This window comes from Vombatus ursinus, unplaced genomic scaffold (assembly GCF_900497805.2).
Source record: "Vombatus ursinus unplaced genomic scaffold, bare-nosed wombat genome assembly UNPS02007284.1, whole genome shotgun sequence".
NCBI lineage: Eukaryota > Metazoa > Chordata > Mammalia > Diprotodontia > Vombatidae > Vombatus > Vombatus ursinus.
In genome coordinates, this window is record NW_020947062.1 from 13,222,625 (window position 1) to 13,241,280 (window position 18,656).

The following is an 18,656-nucleotide window of genomic DNA, read 5'->3' on the forward strand; positions in this document are numbered from 1 at the left end:
CACACACACACACACACACACACACACACACACACACACACACACACCCACACACCCACAAAGAAACACAAGCACAGACCAGGAGGAAAGCTAGCCAGGAAAACCAAATGCCCCCAGGGCTATTCTGCTCTGCCTTGAACAGGTTTCATTTAGTTCTCTTTTAACCTTCCTTCAATAAAAGTCAGCTCTGCACCTCCTGTACCTGAGGTGACTAGGTGGCACAGTGGATAGAGTATGGGGCTCAAGAGTCACAAAGTGGTTATTCAGTCATTTTCACATGTCTGACTCTTCTTGACCTCATTTGGGATTTTCTTAGCAAAGATACTGGAGTGATTTGCCATGTTCTTCTTCAGTTCGTTTTACAGATGAGGAAAGTGAGGCAAAAAGGAATAGGTGCCTAGGGTCACACAGCTAATAAGTGTCGGAGGCCAGATTTGAACTCAGGAAGTCCTGAATTCAAATTCAGCCTCAGACACTTACTGGCTAGGTGACCCTGAGCAAGTCACTTAATCTCCATCTAAGTTTCCTCAATTATAAAATGGAGGTAATGATAGCACCTCCCTTTCAGGTTTGTTGTGAGGATTAAATGAGATAACATTTATATAAGCTTAGCACGGTGCCTGGTGCTATTATATATAAATGCTTGTTCCCTTCCTTTCCTTCCTTGCTGTATAGAGGGCCAAAAGTTGAGCATTATCCCCCCTGCAGTCCCAAACTGGGGAGGGAGGGTAGCCCCTTTTCAGGGCTGTCTGTGAGAGTGCCACCTCCTTTCTCAGTGGCCTTAACTGCCCTGCCTTTCTTATTGTGGTAACTGTTTATACATCCCTTATCTCTATGACTCATGAGATTTTAAGGGCAAAAGGGAACTTAGAGATTTCTGGTTCAGCCCTCTCACTTGACAGGAGAGAAAACTCAAGCTTGGGGAGGAAGTGACTTGGCCCAGGGTCTAACATCTAGCTCATTTGAGCCTCTGCCAGATAGGGACTACTATCCCTAATTTACAGAGAGGGAAACTGAGGTTTAAAGGTATGAAATGACTTATTCAGTCATATAGCTAATAAAGAGAGGAACCTGTATTGGAACCCACTGCTTTGTTATTTTGTTTTTCTAAATACCCTAGAGTGTCTTATATATATGCCTGCTAGGCACCAAGAGGTGGGATGGGGGTGGGGACAAGATAGAGGAAGAAGAGGTGATCCCCAACCACGTGGAGTTTATGATCTAATTGGAGGGGGTGGGGTGGGGAATTGGGGGAAAACACATACAAGTAAGTGAACAAGAAAGTCTATAATAAAGTGTTAAATTGTGAGGGTCAGTCAATGAGGGGAGATATGAAAATGGGAGTGGGAGTGAGAGATGAGGCTTTGATTTATACAGAGGTAGAGGTAAGGGAGGGACCTTTTTTTTTTTTAAACAGATAGTTATTAGGAATGGACCATCCTTTCTCATAGATTTTAAAGTCAAGGCCTGGAACCAAAAAGGTGTTTGGTAAAGGTTTGTTGATTAGAATAGATTAGAATCTGGGGACCTCCTGATTCCTTGTTTCTCATCATTGCCAAAATCAACAAAACCATTGATTGTGAGGCAGTGTGGCATAAAGAGCCTGAAAATCTGGGTTCTAGTCATGCTTCTAATACCAAATGTATGACCCTGAAGAACTCTGAAACTTGATTTTCTTAATTGTAAAAGAGGATGGTAATATTTGCATTAACCTGTTACGAGAAAGTTAAAAAAAATCTCTTATGACAGAAATGCTGTGTAAGGCTAGAAGCACCATAGCAATGGGGATTGTTATTTATTGAATACCCATTATATATAGGATGTTATAGGATGCTGTTTACAGTTGGTGACTCCTTGTCTGTTCCTGACCACAGTTATTTGATAAACCTTAGTCATTACTTTGGGCAGCTATGTGGCATAGTGGATAGAGAGCTGGCCTGGAATCAGGAAGATTCATCTTCCTGAGGTCAAATCTAGTCTCAGATACTTTCTAGCTGTGTGACCCTGAGCAGGTCACTTAACCCTATTTGCCTCAGTTTCCTCATCTGTAAAAATGAGCTGGAGAAGGAAATGGCAAACTACTCCAGTATCTTTGCCAAAATGGGGTCATGAAGAGTCAGACACGACTGAAAATGCTTGAACAATGACAGATCCTTGCTTCTTATTCCCTGCCTTCTGAACCCCTGGCCTGTGTCCTAACTCTGGGTCCCTGACTAGCCTTTGGCCTCTTGCCTTGAGCATTTTACTATGTCCCTGCTCCAGCCTGCCTAGGACATCTTTCCTGTTCTAGACATACCAACTTCTCCCTGTGGAGCTGCCGCCGAGGTCTGGCTTGAATACAGTTAGTCTCCTCTTGTGGTTAGACTGTGGTGCCTGCCTCCTCATCTCTGCATGGAGGATGGGATGCTGTTCTGGTCCATTAGACCCATTACAAGGCCCAATTAGGAAGTGTTGTGTTTGCAGCTCAGTGACCCATCAGATTGTAACACCGCATTTTAGATCTCTTTTTAGCATAATTAAATACCTTACTTAACCCATCAAGGCCAACTGTCTGTGAAATTACTTCTTTTTAAAAAACAAAACCTTGTTTCTATTTTTTTTTTCTGAAAAGGCAAAATATTTCCCTTTGTTGTAATACAGATTTAGTGAGAGCCAGCGTGATACAATAGAGCACTGGACTTGGAATCTGGACCTGAGTGAATTTGAGCTTAATCTGAGCCCAGCCATTTATTTATTACTTGGTTAATCTTGGGCAAGTCATTTCCTTTCTCTATTTCCTCATCTGCAAAATGAGGGGTTTTAATGAACCAAGCTCCAAGCCCTAAATCTTATTATGATTTTGTGATCACAGACCGTGCAATTGAGTTCTTTGTAATGTGTGCTTGCACACTTGCTATTTCTACCCTGACTGAACCTTCCCTTCAGTTGATAGGGAGCCTCATGGCCTCAGCTCAATGCACCCTCCCTAACTGGGGGTACACCTCAAGGCTCTGTCTTGGGCACAATTCTCTTCTTTGTATACGTTCTTTCATTTGGTGACCCCATCAGTCCCCATGGGTTTAATTGTCATCTCTATAAGGTCACATGTAGATTTATTTATTTGAGGCAATCGGGGTTAAGTGACTTGCCAGGGTCACACAGGTAGTGTCTGAGGCTGGTTTTGAACTCAGGTGCTCCTGACTCCAGGGCTGGTGCTGTACCCACTGCGCATCCTAGCTCAGCCTCTCTCTCTCTCTCTCTCTCTCTCTCTCTCTCTATATATATATATATATACCCCTAATTTCTCTACTGAGCTCTAATCCCACATCATGAAATTGTCAAATCTTGTCATTTTGTACCCTCATAACAGCACTTACATCTGATTCCTCTCTGTTGTTGTTCAGTAGTTTCAGTTGTGTCCGACTCTTCGTGACCCCATCTCTGTCCATGGGGTTTTTCTTGGCAAAGATACTAGAGTGATTTGCCATTTCCTTCTCCAGTGGCAAACAGAGGTTAAGTGACTTGCCCCAGATCACACAGCTAGAAAATTTCTGAGGCTGGATTTGAACTCAAGTCTTCCTGACTCCAAGCCCAATGCTCTATTCACTGTACCATCTAGCTGCTAGCTCAGGACCTCATTATCTCTCACTGTTTCAATGACTTTCTACTAGGTTTCCTTGTGTCAATTTATTCTCCCTTCTCTAATCATGTTCCACATAGCTGCCAAAGTGATTTTCTTAAAATTCAAGTCTAACCATGTCATTTCCATTATCAGTGACTCCCTGTTGCCTCTATGATCAGATATTGTTTTTCATTTTTGTCTTAACTTTTTAATTTCTATTTTGTGCAAGTTTCATACTGTCCTTAATTATTAGTACAATCATACATGTATATAATTTATAAATAAGTCAATAGAATAATATTGGGGTGTTTGTGCAAAACATTTTTTTGATAATTGGGGTGTGTGATCAAAAAGTTTGGAGTCCATTGGGTCAGGTGATCTCTAAGGTCCCTGATAGCTCTTGATTCTATGAAGTGTTATAATTTTCTGTGTACTCATCTTATACCTCATATGGAAGATTCAACAAAATCTTGCCTTAACCTACCTTCATTGCCTCATTTCACACACTTTTACATCCCAGCCAAATCAGACAATTTTTCCCCCACAATCTTGACCCTCCCTCCTCTACCTCTATGGATTCACACACACTTTCCCCATGTCCTCAACACATTCCTTCTCCTCATCTCCTGTGGAAATCCTTTTTTCCTTTTAAGGCCTGGCTCAGTTGTTACCTTCCTCCTGGTCACTCTCTTTTCCATCACTCAGTCTTGTTTCTGGCTTCTCTTTTGCTAAACTAATGTCCATCTCACTGGCCACGTGGCTTGTGCGGGGAGCCAGATCTTCTGGTGGAGAGACTATTGCTGAATGTTCATTGTAAGAATTTATACTTCAGGAAACTATAATAATTACAAATCCAGGCTGGATTTATTTTAAAAAATATTTAATAATATTTTATTTTTTCTAGTTATATGTAAAGATACTTGTTAGCATTCATTCTTACAAAATTTTCAGTTCCAAATTGCCCCCTCCACTTTCTACCTTCCTAAAATGGTAAGCAATTTAATATAGGTTTTATATGTGAAATCATGTAAATATATTTCCATATTAGTTACAGTTATGAAGTAAGAAACAGACTAAAAGAAAAAAAACATGAAAAAAATGAAGAAAGTGAAAATAGTATGCTTCAATCTGCATTCAGAGTCCCTCAGTTCTTTCTCTGGAGGTAGATAGTATTTTCCATCATGAGTCTTTTGTGATTGTCTTAGATCATTGTGTTGCTGAGAAGAGCTAAGTCATTCACAGCTGATCATCACATAATGTTGCTGTTACTGTGTACAATGTTTTTGCTCATTTCACTTTGCATCAGTTCATGTAAGTCATTCCAGGTTTTTCTGAAATCTGCCTGCTCATCATTTCTTATTGCACAATAGTATTCCATTACATTCATATACTACAACTTGTTCAATCATTCCGCAATTGATGGTATTCCCTCAGTTTTCAATTTTTCGGGCTGACTTATTGTTTTGTTGATTGTCTAGACTTGAGAAGGTTCAAAATGCAGATTAAAGTTAAAAGTATGTGCTTATGTTTTCCCTCTCAGAGAGCCTGGTTGTTAAACATTTACTAGCACACCCTTGGGTATCAATGAAAGCTCTGTGCCTTTACTTTTCTCTAACTTCTCCTTGACTTTAGGCTCATATATTAGACCTCGAAGGGACCTCAAAAGTTATTTAGTTCAGGCCCCTTGTTTTAAAGTTAAGGAAACTGAGGAGTAACTGAATCTAACCTGAATACAGGTGAAGGCACTGTCCAGAGGAGGAGAACCAGGATGGTGAATGGACTGGTGATTGTACTATGTGAAGATCAGTTAGAGAAATTGGAGATATTTAACTTAGAAAAGAGAAGACTTGGAGGAATGGAATAACTTTCTTCAACTATCTTAAAAGTTTTCAGAGAAGCTGGGTGGCATGGAGTCAGGAAGACTCATTTTCCTGAATTCAAATCTGGGCTCAGAAACTTACTAGCTGTGTGACCCTGGGCAAGTCATCTAACCCTGTTTGCCTCAGTTTCCCTCATCTATAAGATCAGCTGGAAAAGAAAATGGCAAACCATTCCAGTATCTTTGCCAAGAAAACCCCAAATAGAGTCATGATGAGTCAGACATGACTGAACAAAAAAGTTTTCACAGGGAAATAGGATCAGATTTGTTCTGCCTGATTTTAGAGGGCAGGATGAAGAGCAAAAAGATAGTTGCAGAGATTAAGATTCTGGCTCAAAGTAAGAAAAAAAAACTTCCTAACAATCAGATTTGTTCAAAATTGGAGTGAGTTGCCTCAGGAAAATAGATTCAGAGCTGGAAGGAACCTCAAAGTTTGTCTTGTCTGGCGGTTCTCAAACTTTTTCATCTCAGGACCCCCTCTTAAAAATTGAGGGCCTCAAAAAGTCTTTGGGTTTGTGGATTATCTATTGATGATTACCGTATTAGAAATCAAAACTGATAAACATTTATTCATTTAAAAAGAAATAGAAATGAATTTATTCATTTAAAATAATAATAAACTGACTACATGTTAACATAAATAACACATTTTTATGAAAAACAACTTCCAAAACAAAAAAATATTTAGTGAGAAAAGTGGCATCGTTTTACAAATTTTTGCAAATCTCTTAATGTTTGGCTTAATAGAAGACAGCTGCGTTCTAATATCTGTTTCTGTAGTCAGTCTGTTGTGATATGTTGAAGTATGTGAAGAAAATCTGGCCTTGATACAGGTAGTCAGTCAGTCAGTCAGCTTTTATTAAGCATCTACTATATGCCAGGCACTGTATTAAGCACTGGGGATATAGAAAAAGGTCAAAGACAGCGCATGCCCTCAAGGAGCTCATTCTAATGAGGGAGAGAGCATGCACACAGTTTTGTATATATACAGGATAAATTTGAAATAACATGTAGTTGGAAAAGAGAGGGCTATTTTAATAGGCAAATAATGTCTTAGTATTATTATGATGATAGTTTTGACCTCAACAACCCTGTGAAAGTGTCTCAGGGACTCCCCAATAGTCTGATGATCACACTTTGATAACCATTACTCAGTCTATTCCCTTACTTTATAGAAGAGGAAACTGAGTCCCAGAAGGGGTGTCTTGTCCAAGGTCACACAATGAGCTCCCCATCTCTGGGGGTGTGCAAGCAGGTATCTTTTATAAATGATATTGATCCAATGATTCCTAGGTTCTAATGTCACTTCGACCATCAGGTCACTTTGATCTTCAACAAGTCACTTCCCTGGGTCTCAGTTTCTCCATCTGTTAGGATATGGTAGAAGGGATGCCTATTCAATTATGACTTGGAATAGTTGCCCTCTGAGGTCCCTTCCAACTATGGTTTTGAGATTCTATAGTTTTGTGGCTTTGGGTTCCTAGAGGAGGAGTCCTATGGAGGGTGTCTCAGGCTTGGTCCTCTCTCTGGGCTGACCACTTTCCCCCAGGGGCTGAGGCCTGAAAGGGAGAGGCCTGAATGCTATTGTTTCAGACTTCCCCCTCAACCCTGCTCATGGGGGAGGAGGTTTGCCAGCCAGGGGAGGCCTGAGTGAAACCAACTGGCCAGATCCTCTGATGGACAGACGACAGACAAGCAGTTTCAGTCCAGAGAGGCCTCGTTCCTTCTGTAAACAAACCCAGGGGCCTCCTCCCTGATTATGAGGAGAGACATTGACACCAGTGATTAATTCGGGGGAGGAGGAGATGGGCAGAAGGAAGTGACCCAAGCAGTTTCTAAGAGGGAGGGGGGAGAGAGCTGTAAGAGATAACGTTTCCCCTCTCTTCCAAGTGGACTTTCCAGAGTTGCAAAAATGGCAGGGAGGACAGGAAGGTGTGTTTGTAGGGGAGCAGAATCAGAGTTTCAGCCACAGGGCAGAGGCCTGATATCAGGGGGAGGGCTGGCTCCTGTCAAGAAGATACATGGAATTGGGATAGCTAAGGGCCTGAGGCCTCAGGTTTCTGTTGCTTCTTAAAACACCAGGTGTTGCCTGGTCTTTAGGAAAGGGCTCTCTGTGTTTGGAATTTTTCACTTCCTCTTCTGACTGAGACTCACTCCATTAACTGTAGGGTTGAAGGTGGGAGGGGGTGTTGGTAGAGAAAGGAAGGGAGGTCCTTTTGCGGATCTTTGTGGCTAGACACTGAATCTAAGGTTCTCCTTAAGCTATGGCCCCCAGAATTTAATATAATTCTCCAGATGAGGACTGATAAGGGCTGAGTAGAGGGTTGCTGTCATTCCCATATTTCTCTCTTAATGTAGTCTAAGATTGAATTAGCTTTTTTAATTGCTGCAGAACATTGCTGACTCATATTGAACTTGATGTCCAGTAAAACCCCCAGGGCAGCTAGGTGACACAGTGGATGAAGCCCCTGGCCTGGAGTCAGGAGGAACTGAGTTCAAATTTGGCCTCAGACACTTACTAGCTTTGTGACCGTGGGCATGTCACTTAATCCTATTTACCTCAGTTTCCTCACCTGTAAAATGAGCTGAAGAAGGAAATGGTGAACCACGCCAGTATCTTTGCCAAGAAAACCTCAAATGGGGTCACAAAGAGTTGGACATGACCGAAAAACTAACTGAACAACAACAAATTTCTCAGTCAAATTGATGTCTAACCATGCCTTCCCTATCTTCTACTTGCAAACTTGATTTTTTTTTAAATTCAAGTGAGATTTTACATGATCCCTAGTGAATTTCACTTGGTTTGCTAGCTTTTCCTCAGTTAGCTTTTCATCATCCATGAGTATGTCATCTATGCCTTTATCTCTAGTCACGGATAAAAATGCTAAACAGTCTGGGGCCTGGAGAAGGTCTTAGAACACCCCACTAGAGACCTCCTGCCACATTGATTTGGAACCATTAACAATGAGTCTTTGAGTCCAGTTATCCAATCAGTTCTGAATTTATCTAATTGTATTCTCATTTTCTCCATAAGAATAGTATGAGATACTTTATCGAAGCTTTGCTAAAACCTAGGTAATTATATCCATAGCATTCTCTCAGTCTATCAGTACAGTAACTCCGGGACAGCTAGATGGCACAATGGATAGAGCTCTGGCCCTGGAGTCAGGAGGACCTGAGTTCAAATTTGGCCTCAGACACTTACTAACTCTGCCACCCTGGGCAAGTCACTTAACCCTGTTTACCTCAGTTTCCTCATCTGGAAAATGAGCTGGAGAAGGAAGTGGCAAACCACTCCACTGTCTTTGCCAAGAAAACCCCAAATGGGATCACAGAAAGTCAGACATGACTGAACAACAACAAAATAGTAACCCTATCAAGAAAGGAAATGAGATTAATTTGGCTTGGCCTTTCTTGATGAGTCTGTGCTGGCTTTTTGTTATCATTGCTTTCCTTCCTAGATGTTTATCAACCATCTTGTAATGATCCTTCCTAAAAATTTCCCAGGAATTGAAGTCAAGTTAACTGACCTATAGGTTACCAACTCTTCCCTCTTTCCTTTTTTGACAATCAAGACAACATTGGCCCTTCTCCAGTCTTGTGGTATCTCTCCCATTCGCCACCATTTTTCCAACATTACTGACAGTGGCTCAGCAATCGTTATCTACCAGATCTTGGCACACTATCTCCTTAATTATCTTGGCTATCAACTTCCAGTTAGCCAATAATGTCCTGCCATTTTAAGGGCAAGGGTCATTCCCTTTGTGGGAAAAAAGATCTGCATGTTTTAATGGCCTGCAACCTCAAGATTGAGTCAACAATATGACATGGAAACCAGAAAAAGTAAATGCTTCTAGGTGCCTTAAGGGAGAAAGAAATGTCCAGAACAAGGTGGGTTTTAATATCACTGCATTCTATCCTAGTCATGCTATACATGGAGTATTGTCTTTAGTTCTGGGCAGTACTCTGTAGCATGGAAATGGAAAAACCTTGAGATTCTAGAGCAGGGCAACCAGAATGTTGAAGGCATTGAAGACAGTCGTGAAAGGATCAAGTGAAGGAACTGGAGATATTTAGCCTGGAGAAGAGAAGACAGGGAAGGTAATGTAAGCAGCTGAGATGGATTTCAAACCCTTGGGGTTTCCAGCCTTGAAAACACTCAATTTTACAGGTACCTTGGTATGAGGGGTCCATGGGAGAATGTCTATTAAACACAATGCGAACCTTACAGTGCTATTTAAACATGAACTGCTCTTTGTTAATGGCACCCAAGGCCCTGGGAGGAGAGAGGGCTTGCTCAAGATATTGTCTGCCCTCTCTGTGCTCTATCTCTCTATCCATCTCTCCTTCTGTCTTTTTTTACCTTTCTCTTTCTCGCTACCTTTCTGTCAGGCTGTCTGTATGTCTTTTTGTCTGCCTATATATCTGTTCAGTTCCTTCTCCTGAAAAAGACAGTGTAATGTCACCTACTTCCTAGGGTTGTTTTGAAGTTCTAAGAAAAATGGGAAACACATGGAAAATTATATAGCTGTCTCTACATAGAGCCAGCAGTGTGCTGAATGAGGAGTTATGGGGCCTCACTTAGAATCCTGGCTCTGCTACTTGGTACAATGGATAGAATACTGGATCTGAGATCAGGAAGATCTAAGTTGAAACCTGGCTTCAGATACTTGCTAGCTGTGTGACCCTGGGCAACTAACTTCTAATTGCCTCAGTTTCCTCAACTGTAACATAGAGATAGCAATAACTCCTACCTCCTAGAGTTATTGTGAGGATCAAATAAGATAATAATTGTAAAGCACTTAGCACAGTGCCTGGCACATAGTAGGTGCTTAATAAATATTTGTTTCCTTCTTCCCTACTTGGCAAGAAAAAAGCATTTCCAAAGCACTTACTATGTGCCAAGCTCTGGGGATACACATAGAAAAGGAAGACAGTTCTTACTTCCAAAGAGCTCACTTTCTAATGAGGGGAGACAACATAGGTACATACACACACATAGCAGGGTTCTGCTACTTATATTACACTGAGCAAGTAATTTAACCTCCCTGGGATTCGGTTTCCTTACCTGTAAAACAAAGGGCTGGGGAAATATGTGTCCTCTTATTCCCTTCTAGACTTAGGTCTCTGATTCTATGTTTTCCTGTGATCCTATGTGTAAGGTGGCATTCCATTGTATTCTTTCAACAGTGTCACCACTTAGAACGTTTACAGCTATGACAACTGGTCTTCCCATCTTCCTTTCTCTCTCTATCCCACCCCTCCAGTCCCTTCCCCCCCTCCCCACGCCATTCTCCAGGGGTGAATATTTGTTTATGTACTTAGATCCAGCCCTAGGCAAGCCTGATCTCCTGGTCCTATGCACAGGGTAATTGAACTTCGGGTAGGCCTGCTGGGCAGCCCCATGAATCCTCTATAATCTGTGGATTGTTCAGAGGAGCGGGTTAGGGCCTGTCCCTTGTCGCCGTTATATTTGAGTGCCCCTAAATGTGTCGTAGATTACTTTTATTTTCTGCTATGACACCTCGCTATGAGGAAGGATGTCCCTGGAGTATCTTAAAAGACAACTCCTATTAAAGAGAAAAGGAGTTAAGCAAAATGCAGGCGGTAGATCTCACAGCAAGGGAGGCAGATAATATAGAGATGTTCTGCGGAAGGTTTAATTGGAAGGGGAGATGGGGCTCATGGCCTGAGAGTCCAAGGTGTGGTTCCACTCCAAGGGTTTTGTTTGGCAGACTAAATAAATAACAGTCTTTGGGAAGAGAGGAAGAGGGAGGCAAGTCCTTTAGAACTGAGAGGTCTGAGGATGAGTAGACATCAAGGGAAATGGGAAATAGAAAATCATGGAGCCATTTGGCAGGCTGGTAGAGACCATGAGAGTCCGTCAGGACCATCCCGGAAAGAAAATCTTAGTCCTTTTCTGACCTCAAGGAGAGAATGAATCATAGAACATGAGATCTGGAGGGGACCATAGAACATAGAACATAGAGTATCAGAGCTGGAAGGGACTTGAGAACCTAGGATGACAGCATAGAATGCCAGAACTGGAAAGAGCTTTCAAATGTGGAAATTGAATAATTGCCCATATTTATACAGTACTTTAAAAAGAGATTGTGTGAGCTCCCACGATTGTAGATCAAGAGCTGGAAGAGAACTCAGAGGTCATCTAGTTCAACCTCTTTCTTTTACAAATGAGGAAACTGAGACTCAGGGAGATTTGCCCAAGGTCGCATAAATTGAAAACATCAGAGATAAGATTTTAATTCGCCTCCCCTGGCTCCAATGCTATACTATCCTTCTTTCTTTCTTTCTTTCCTTCCTTCCTTCCTTCTTTCCTTCTCTCCCTCCTTCCTTCCTTTCTTCCATTGTGTATTGGCACTGTGCTATGCTGCGTCTCGAGACAGCTAGCTCCATCATCATTAATACCTGGCTTCAAATCTTTCCTCTGGCATATACTGGCTATGTGACCTTGGATAAGTCATTTAATAATCCCTCAGTGCCCCAGTCTATTCTCCTCAAAGGATACATGCTTCAGAAAATCTGCAGATATGCTACAGTAGAAGGAGTTTCCTCACTGTGAATCTGGGAGGGAAAAAGAAGGATTTCAAAATGCTTTATGGATGTTTTCTCATTAGTTCCACAACAAGCTTGTGCAGTAGGTATTATGATGATTCCTGTTGTACAGATGAAGAAACTGAGGCTTAAGTAAGTTAGGTGACTTTTCCAGAGTCACTCAGCTTCTAAATGTTTGAGGTGATTTTCAAACCCAGCTCCACTGGTACTAAACTCATGGCCAGGAAAACTCCCCAGTGGGGCCAAACCAGATTAAAATGTAGTTGGGAAATGTTTAACAAGATAAATAAAAATACAGTACAACATAGATAATATTAACTTGTAGTTTTCTAAGCCAATATGCAGCTGGGAGGGATCCTTTGATTTGATCCCACTTCACTACAATGCTGTGAGCTGAAAGAGATTTTAGAACATGAAACAGAACATGTCAGAGCCAGAAGGGATCTTTGAGGACATAGAGCACAATATAGTATAGAATTCCAGAATTGGGAGGGACTTGAGAAAGTAGAATTTTAGAGTTGGAAGGAATCTTAGGATAATCTAATCCAACTCCCTTTACCTGGCATTTGTGGAAAGTGAGTCTCAAAGAGGGAGAAGTGACTTCCTCGAGTTAGCAGAGCCAGTTTTTGAACCCATATATTTTAGCTGAGTACCATGGTCTTCCACTACATTTCTCATATCTAGTCTAACCTCTTGGTTTTGTAGATGGCGAGACTTGAGACCCAGAGCAGGGAGAGAGTTGCTTGAGATCAAATAGTCATAAGCCTGATGAATACTAAACTCCCTTTCTGAGAATCTGCTGAGCAGAAAACCATCGACTTTACTCATTGGCATTCTTCCAAATATGCCCAAGGTCCTCAGTTGTTGTCATTACTGTTCAGTTATTTCAATCATGTCCAATTCTTTGTAACCCCATTTGGGGTTTCCTTGGCAGAGATACTGGAATGGTTTGCCATTTCGTTCTCCTGATCATTTTACAGATGAGGAAACTGAGACAAACAGGGTTAAGTGACTTGCCCCGGGGTCACACAGCTACTAAGTGTCTGAGGCCAGATTTGAACTCAGGAAGATGAATCTTCCTCACTCCAGGCCAGGCACTCTATCCATTGTGCCACCCAGCTGCCCCAAAGGGCCTTAGATCACTTCTTTATTTGTTCTGTAGATTACCTGCAAATATTCTATATTCTTAATTCCCAAGATGTTCACCTTTCCAAAAGCTCTTGGATAGTTAAGGGGTGGGCATAGGGACTTTAAGGTTGAATTAAATCCAGGATGCCCAGTCCTTATTGGGAGGTATTGGCCAATGCCTGTCCCCCAAGAATGAGGAAGTAGTTGGTAATGTGGTAATAATTACAATAACATTGTTGATGGTAAATGAAGAATGCCAGGAGAGCATCATCAGTTGTTACCTCCGACTTCCAGGGTGAACTTGTTCTTGGATTTGGGCAGAGCATTTTTTTTGTCCAAATAGTAATTAGTTATCTTTTAATTCTGCACCTGGAGATCCTGGGGAATGAAGAGTGGGTTGAATCATAAGGGTACTCCAGAAAATAATAATAACAGTTCATTTCTATAATACCGTAAAGTTAAAAAAGTGTTTTCTCAAGAAACCCTGTAAGGATTATAGAGTTTAGAGGGAAGGGACCTTGGAGATCATGTAACCCCAAGCTTTTCATTCGACAGGCTCAGTGGAATGAAATGTTCAAGCCCACAAAGATAGTAAAAGGCAGAGGTAGGATTTGAACTCAGGTCCCTTGACTCTACATCCTTTGTTTTTTTTCCCACTGAACCATACAGCCTTCCTTATTATGGATATGATTGATTCTCCCCATTTGACAAATGAGGATACTGATTCTCAGAGAGATAAGTGAGATTTGCTGATGGCTTTTCTCATTCCTTTTTTTTTTTTTTTAAATCAAGTATTTTCCTCCCAACAAGCCTGTCAGCCTTCTCTGCTCAGAAGTCTCTTGCTTTCTCCCTGGTTCTCCCACGAGTTTCACAGTGCTAGGACTTGAGTTCTCATGTGCTGAGCTGGAAATCAGCGTATCTGGAAATCAGCCTAAAAACAACCCAATGAAGAAAGTGATGGGAGTTATTATTACACTCCCTTTTAGTTGAAGAAACAGGTTCAGTGAAGGGAAATGATTTCGCTAGGGTCACATGGCTAGCAAGTGTTGGAACTGATATTCAAACCTAATTTTCCTTCTTATTGTTGATCTTATTTAATCAGATAAGTCTTGCTGCTATGCTGCAGTGCCTCTCACAACGCACTGTTCTTCTAAGATAAATCAATAATAGTTTGTCTTTGGGTAGCACAGTGGATAAAGGGCTGAGCCTGGAGTCAGGAAGACCTGAGTTCAAATCTGACCTTAGATATTTACTAGCTGTATTACCCTGGGCAATTCATTTGAACTTTGCCTGCCTCTGTTTCCTCAACTGTAAAATGGGGATAATAATGGCACCTACCTCACAGGGTTGTTGGGAGGATCAAATAAGATAATGTTTATAAAGCACTTAACACATAGTAGATGCTTAATAAATAATGTTTGTGGGGCAGGTGCTTAATAAATAATGTTTGTGGCACAGTGGATAGAGCATCAGCCCTGGAGTTAGGAGGACCTGAGTTCAAATCTGGCCTCAGACACTTGACCCTAGCTGTATGACCACAGGCAAGTCACTTAACCCCAATTGCCTCACCAAAAAATTTAAAAAGCAAACAAATAAATAATGTTTGTTTCCTTCCTCTCCTTTTGAAATTCATTTCACTTTGATACCTGATTATTAAACATTGACACTGTGTAGAGTGGTTGAAAACTTTGTTCTTTTCTGACCCCCAATAGATAATGAGCCCTAGATCATGAGAGCTGGAAGGGACCTTAGACCATAGAACAGAGAATGTTGGAGCTAGAAGGGACTTTAGAACATAGAACATAGAACGTGGAGTGTCAGAGCTAGAAGAGACTTGAGAATGTAGGATCACAGCATAGAATTCCAGACCTGGAAAGAGCTTTAGAATGTGGAAATTGAATAATGGCCCACAATTATATACTCCTTTAAAGAGAGGTTGTGTGTTGTCGAGGATAGCGCTCCTAGGATTGTAGATCAAGAGTTGGCTGAGACCTCAGAAGTCATCTGGTTCAATGCATTCCTTTTAACAGATGAGGAAACTGAGACTCAGGAGGGGAGATGTAACATTTAGCTGCAAGACTTAGTCCTCACCTAATTGAGCTTATTGGGAGGTGAATCTTAATGGAGACCCAAGTTTGTGGATCATCCCTTTTATGCACTAGAGCTCAAAAAGTTTTTTTTAACCACCTAGAATGGGAATCTTTCTAAAACAAATCAGACATTCCTGCTGGTCAAATGTGGATAATGCTATCTCCTTCTACCCTATAAATTTGCTTGATCTTATTTAATCAGATGAGACTACATAAAAATACTTTTCACTTTTATATAGCATCTTAAGATTTGCATGATAATATATCAACAACAACAGCAATGATAATTTTGCGCAGACCATGGTTTCATTTGCAAGGGCAAGTGGGTGAGTAAACCGTTTCTACCAATGTAGATCAGGGCAGCTACGTGATGCAGTGGATAAAGCTCTGGGCCTGAAGTCAGAGAGACTTCATTTTTGTGAGTTCAAATCTGACCTAAGGCACTAGCTGTGTGACCCTGGGCAAGTCACTTAACCCCATTTGCTTCTCCATTCCTGGAGAAGGAAATGGCAAACCACTTTTCCAAGAAAACTCCAAATGAGGGCTATGAACATCATCTGCCAATCCAGATCTGCAGCTCTTGGTCCCTAGAGGGTTGCTCTGGGCCCTGAGATCTGCTTTGGGTCACACAGCCAGGATCTGTGGGAGGTGAGACTGGAACTGAGGTCTTCCTGACTCTGAGGCCATTCTCTATTGATTACACTGTTTCTCTTCCTTCTTTTTTCCTTTCTTTTTCTATTCCTCCTCCTCCATCATAATCATCATCTATCTCTTCATTCATTCATTAACAGCATTCAGATAGAAATGGTCCTAAGATAGGTCTCTAACCTATTATTCTTCTTTCATATTTAATATTCTACTGATCATTACACGAGGGGATAAAGTAACTACCTTTTGTAGTTGAGTAAGAGTACACTGAAAGCATCCTTGGTGTACAACACCCGCAGCAGACAAGACAAACAGGAATGGTGTGTACCTCATGTACCTGATTTTGACATCTTCTGCTAGATCTCTAGATTTTGAAAGCTCTTTGTTCCATATATCTTGGAGATCATGAACACGATTTATTGGTTGAGTTCTCGAGTGTATTTTGAGGTCTGTATTTATAAGTATGAGTATTTACTGACTGTCAGTCTATAAAAATTATGAGTCTCTGATGTGTAATTCTAGCCCATGGGTCGTGTCTTGCTAGGTATGTGGTAGGTGCTTCTTTGCATAACCTACATCTACCGCTAAGTCTGTAACTCTTAAGGATAAGCCTTCTATAATTTTGGGTAGCAGTGATTTGCTCCTGAATTGCCAATCATAAACCTCCCCATTTCCACAGATGCAGATGACTCAGTCATATTCTATGATACTTTGTTGATATGCCTTTGACTGAGGTCATGCGGAGGATCTTTAGGTTCCACACTTGGATCTTTGCCATCCCATGGGCTCCTCCATCATCACCATTCTTCATCCATCATAAACTTAATCTTCTCATTTTTTTTTTTGGATGGGGCTCAGATAGAAATGATCATGGAACAAGTTGATATCCTGTAACTATTCTTTCATATTATTATTTTTATTGTTATTTTTGAAGATACAAGCTAATATATGTGAATATACATTGAAAAGTAGAAAGTACAACATATGCGAAACAGTGTAGTATGGTAGGAAAAGCATTAGATTTGAATTCAGAAGACCTGGGTTTGAGAGCTGGCTTTCCAACTTCTACCTGTAGGATCTTGAACAAGTCACTTGAATTCTCTGGGCATCAGTTTCCCCATCTGTAAAATGAATGTAAGGACTCAATCCATGGTTCTCAAAGAGTTTTCTATAGCAGTGAGTTTTTCCAGGTGTAGCCTAAATTTTGTAGAACTAGCATGCTACTCCCCCATTGTTTTACCAATGTATATAATCTGTATACTTTAATTCTTTTTTTTTTTGGTCTGGTGAGGCAATTGGGATTAAGTGACTTGCCCAGAGTCACACAGCTAGTGAGTGTTCACCTAGCTGCCCCCAACATACCTTAATTCTTTGCAGCAAAGAATGGTACTGTGTTGTGAGCCCTTCCTGTATCTCACCCCTGAAAAATTTGATAACCTCTGTACTAGATGATCTCCAAAGTTTCTTATTTCTACAATTCTAAGATTATTTTTTTCTGCTTTAAATTCTATGATCCTTTGATCATTACATACAAACATTATATGTTTTGCTGCATGGCTCATCAGAGTCATTATTAGAAGCACCAGTTACTGGAATGCAGAAATACCCCTGTGGGCCTCTTGGAGCTTGGGGGACTGTTTCCCTGGACACTAAATGTCTCCAGATGGCTGGGCCTTTTGCATTCTTGTGTCTGCTATTTATAGTTCTTTTGTCTCTTTCTTCAGTGTCAGGCTGACCCTACCCCCACTACTCTTACTGTGCCTGCTTCTTATGGGCAGTATGGTGTAATGGTGAGAGCTCTGACTTTGGAATCAGAAGACTGGATTTGAATCCTGGATTGGTTACATACTACCTGTGTGACCATGGGCAAATCATAGCTTCTCTAAATCCTGCTGAGGAATTAGCTAATCTATAAGGCTTCTCCGGACTCCTAATCCTATGATTTTCTAAACATCTGTTTCTCATTTTCTGTGGTCCTAGGAACCCAAGGAGTCCAGTTCAGTAAGAATTACGGTAAAATGAAAGTAAATGATCTCTGAGTAAAGCCTTCGGCCCCCTCTCTCCTGTGAGTAGCGTGCATGAGCTTAGGGCAGGTACTTGGGACCACTTGCTTTCTCTGCTCAGAGGTCTCTCACTTTCTTCTTGATTTTCATATGAATTCCACAACGTCACGCTGAATTCTCACTAGTTGAACTAATTTCATCTGGAAATTAGCTCAGAGGGGGCAGTTTTCGATGTACGAGTGGCAGGTGTGTTCATTCCTCATTCTTTAATTTTTCAGTGATGCTTTCCATCCAAACCTCTTCTGTCAAGCATAAATCTGCAAGAACTGCCTTTGGGGTTTCGAGCCCCAAATGTCTAGAATTCATCCAAAGGCTTTCTCCCCAAATACTCATTCCTTCATTCAGAAAAATGTAATAAGCCCATGCTATGAATAAAGCGTGGAGATAGAAAGTTTATATAAGATATGGTCTCTGTGGTGGGCATGGGCAGGAGAAGGAAAGATGAGAACAAGAAAAAGTTAGTAATAATTCAGTTTGATTGGGATGCAAAGTGTAGGAAACAAGATAGGGCTCAAAATGTAGGTTGGTACCAGGCAATGAAAGGCCTTGAATGCCAATCTAGGGACTTGGCATTTTACCTTCTGGGCAATGAGAAGCCAAGTTTATTTTAAGTTAATTTCGCTAAAAACAGCTGGAGATGTTTTGCAATGTAAAGAAATGCCTTCTTTTGCAGA

General features: G+C 41.1%; 1 protein-coding gene across 1 annotated transcript in view; it reads left to right on the forward strand.

Annotated features, from left to right (window-relative positions):
• The window catches only part of KIF26A (kinesin family member 26A), a 168,760-nt gene that overhangs the window by 95,128 nt on the left and 54,976 nt on the right, over positions 1-18,656 (forward strand). The gene's annotated exons all lie outside the window — the stretch shown is intronic.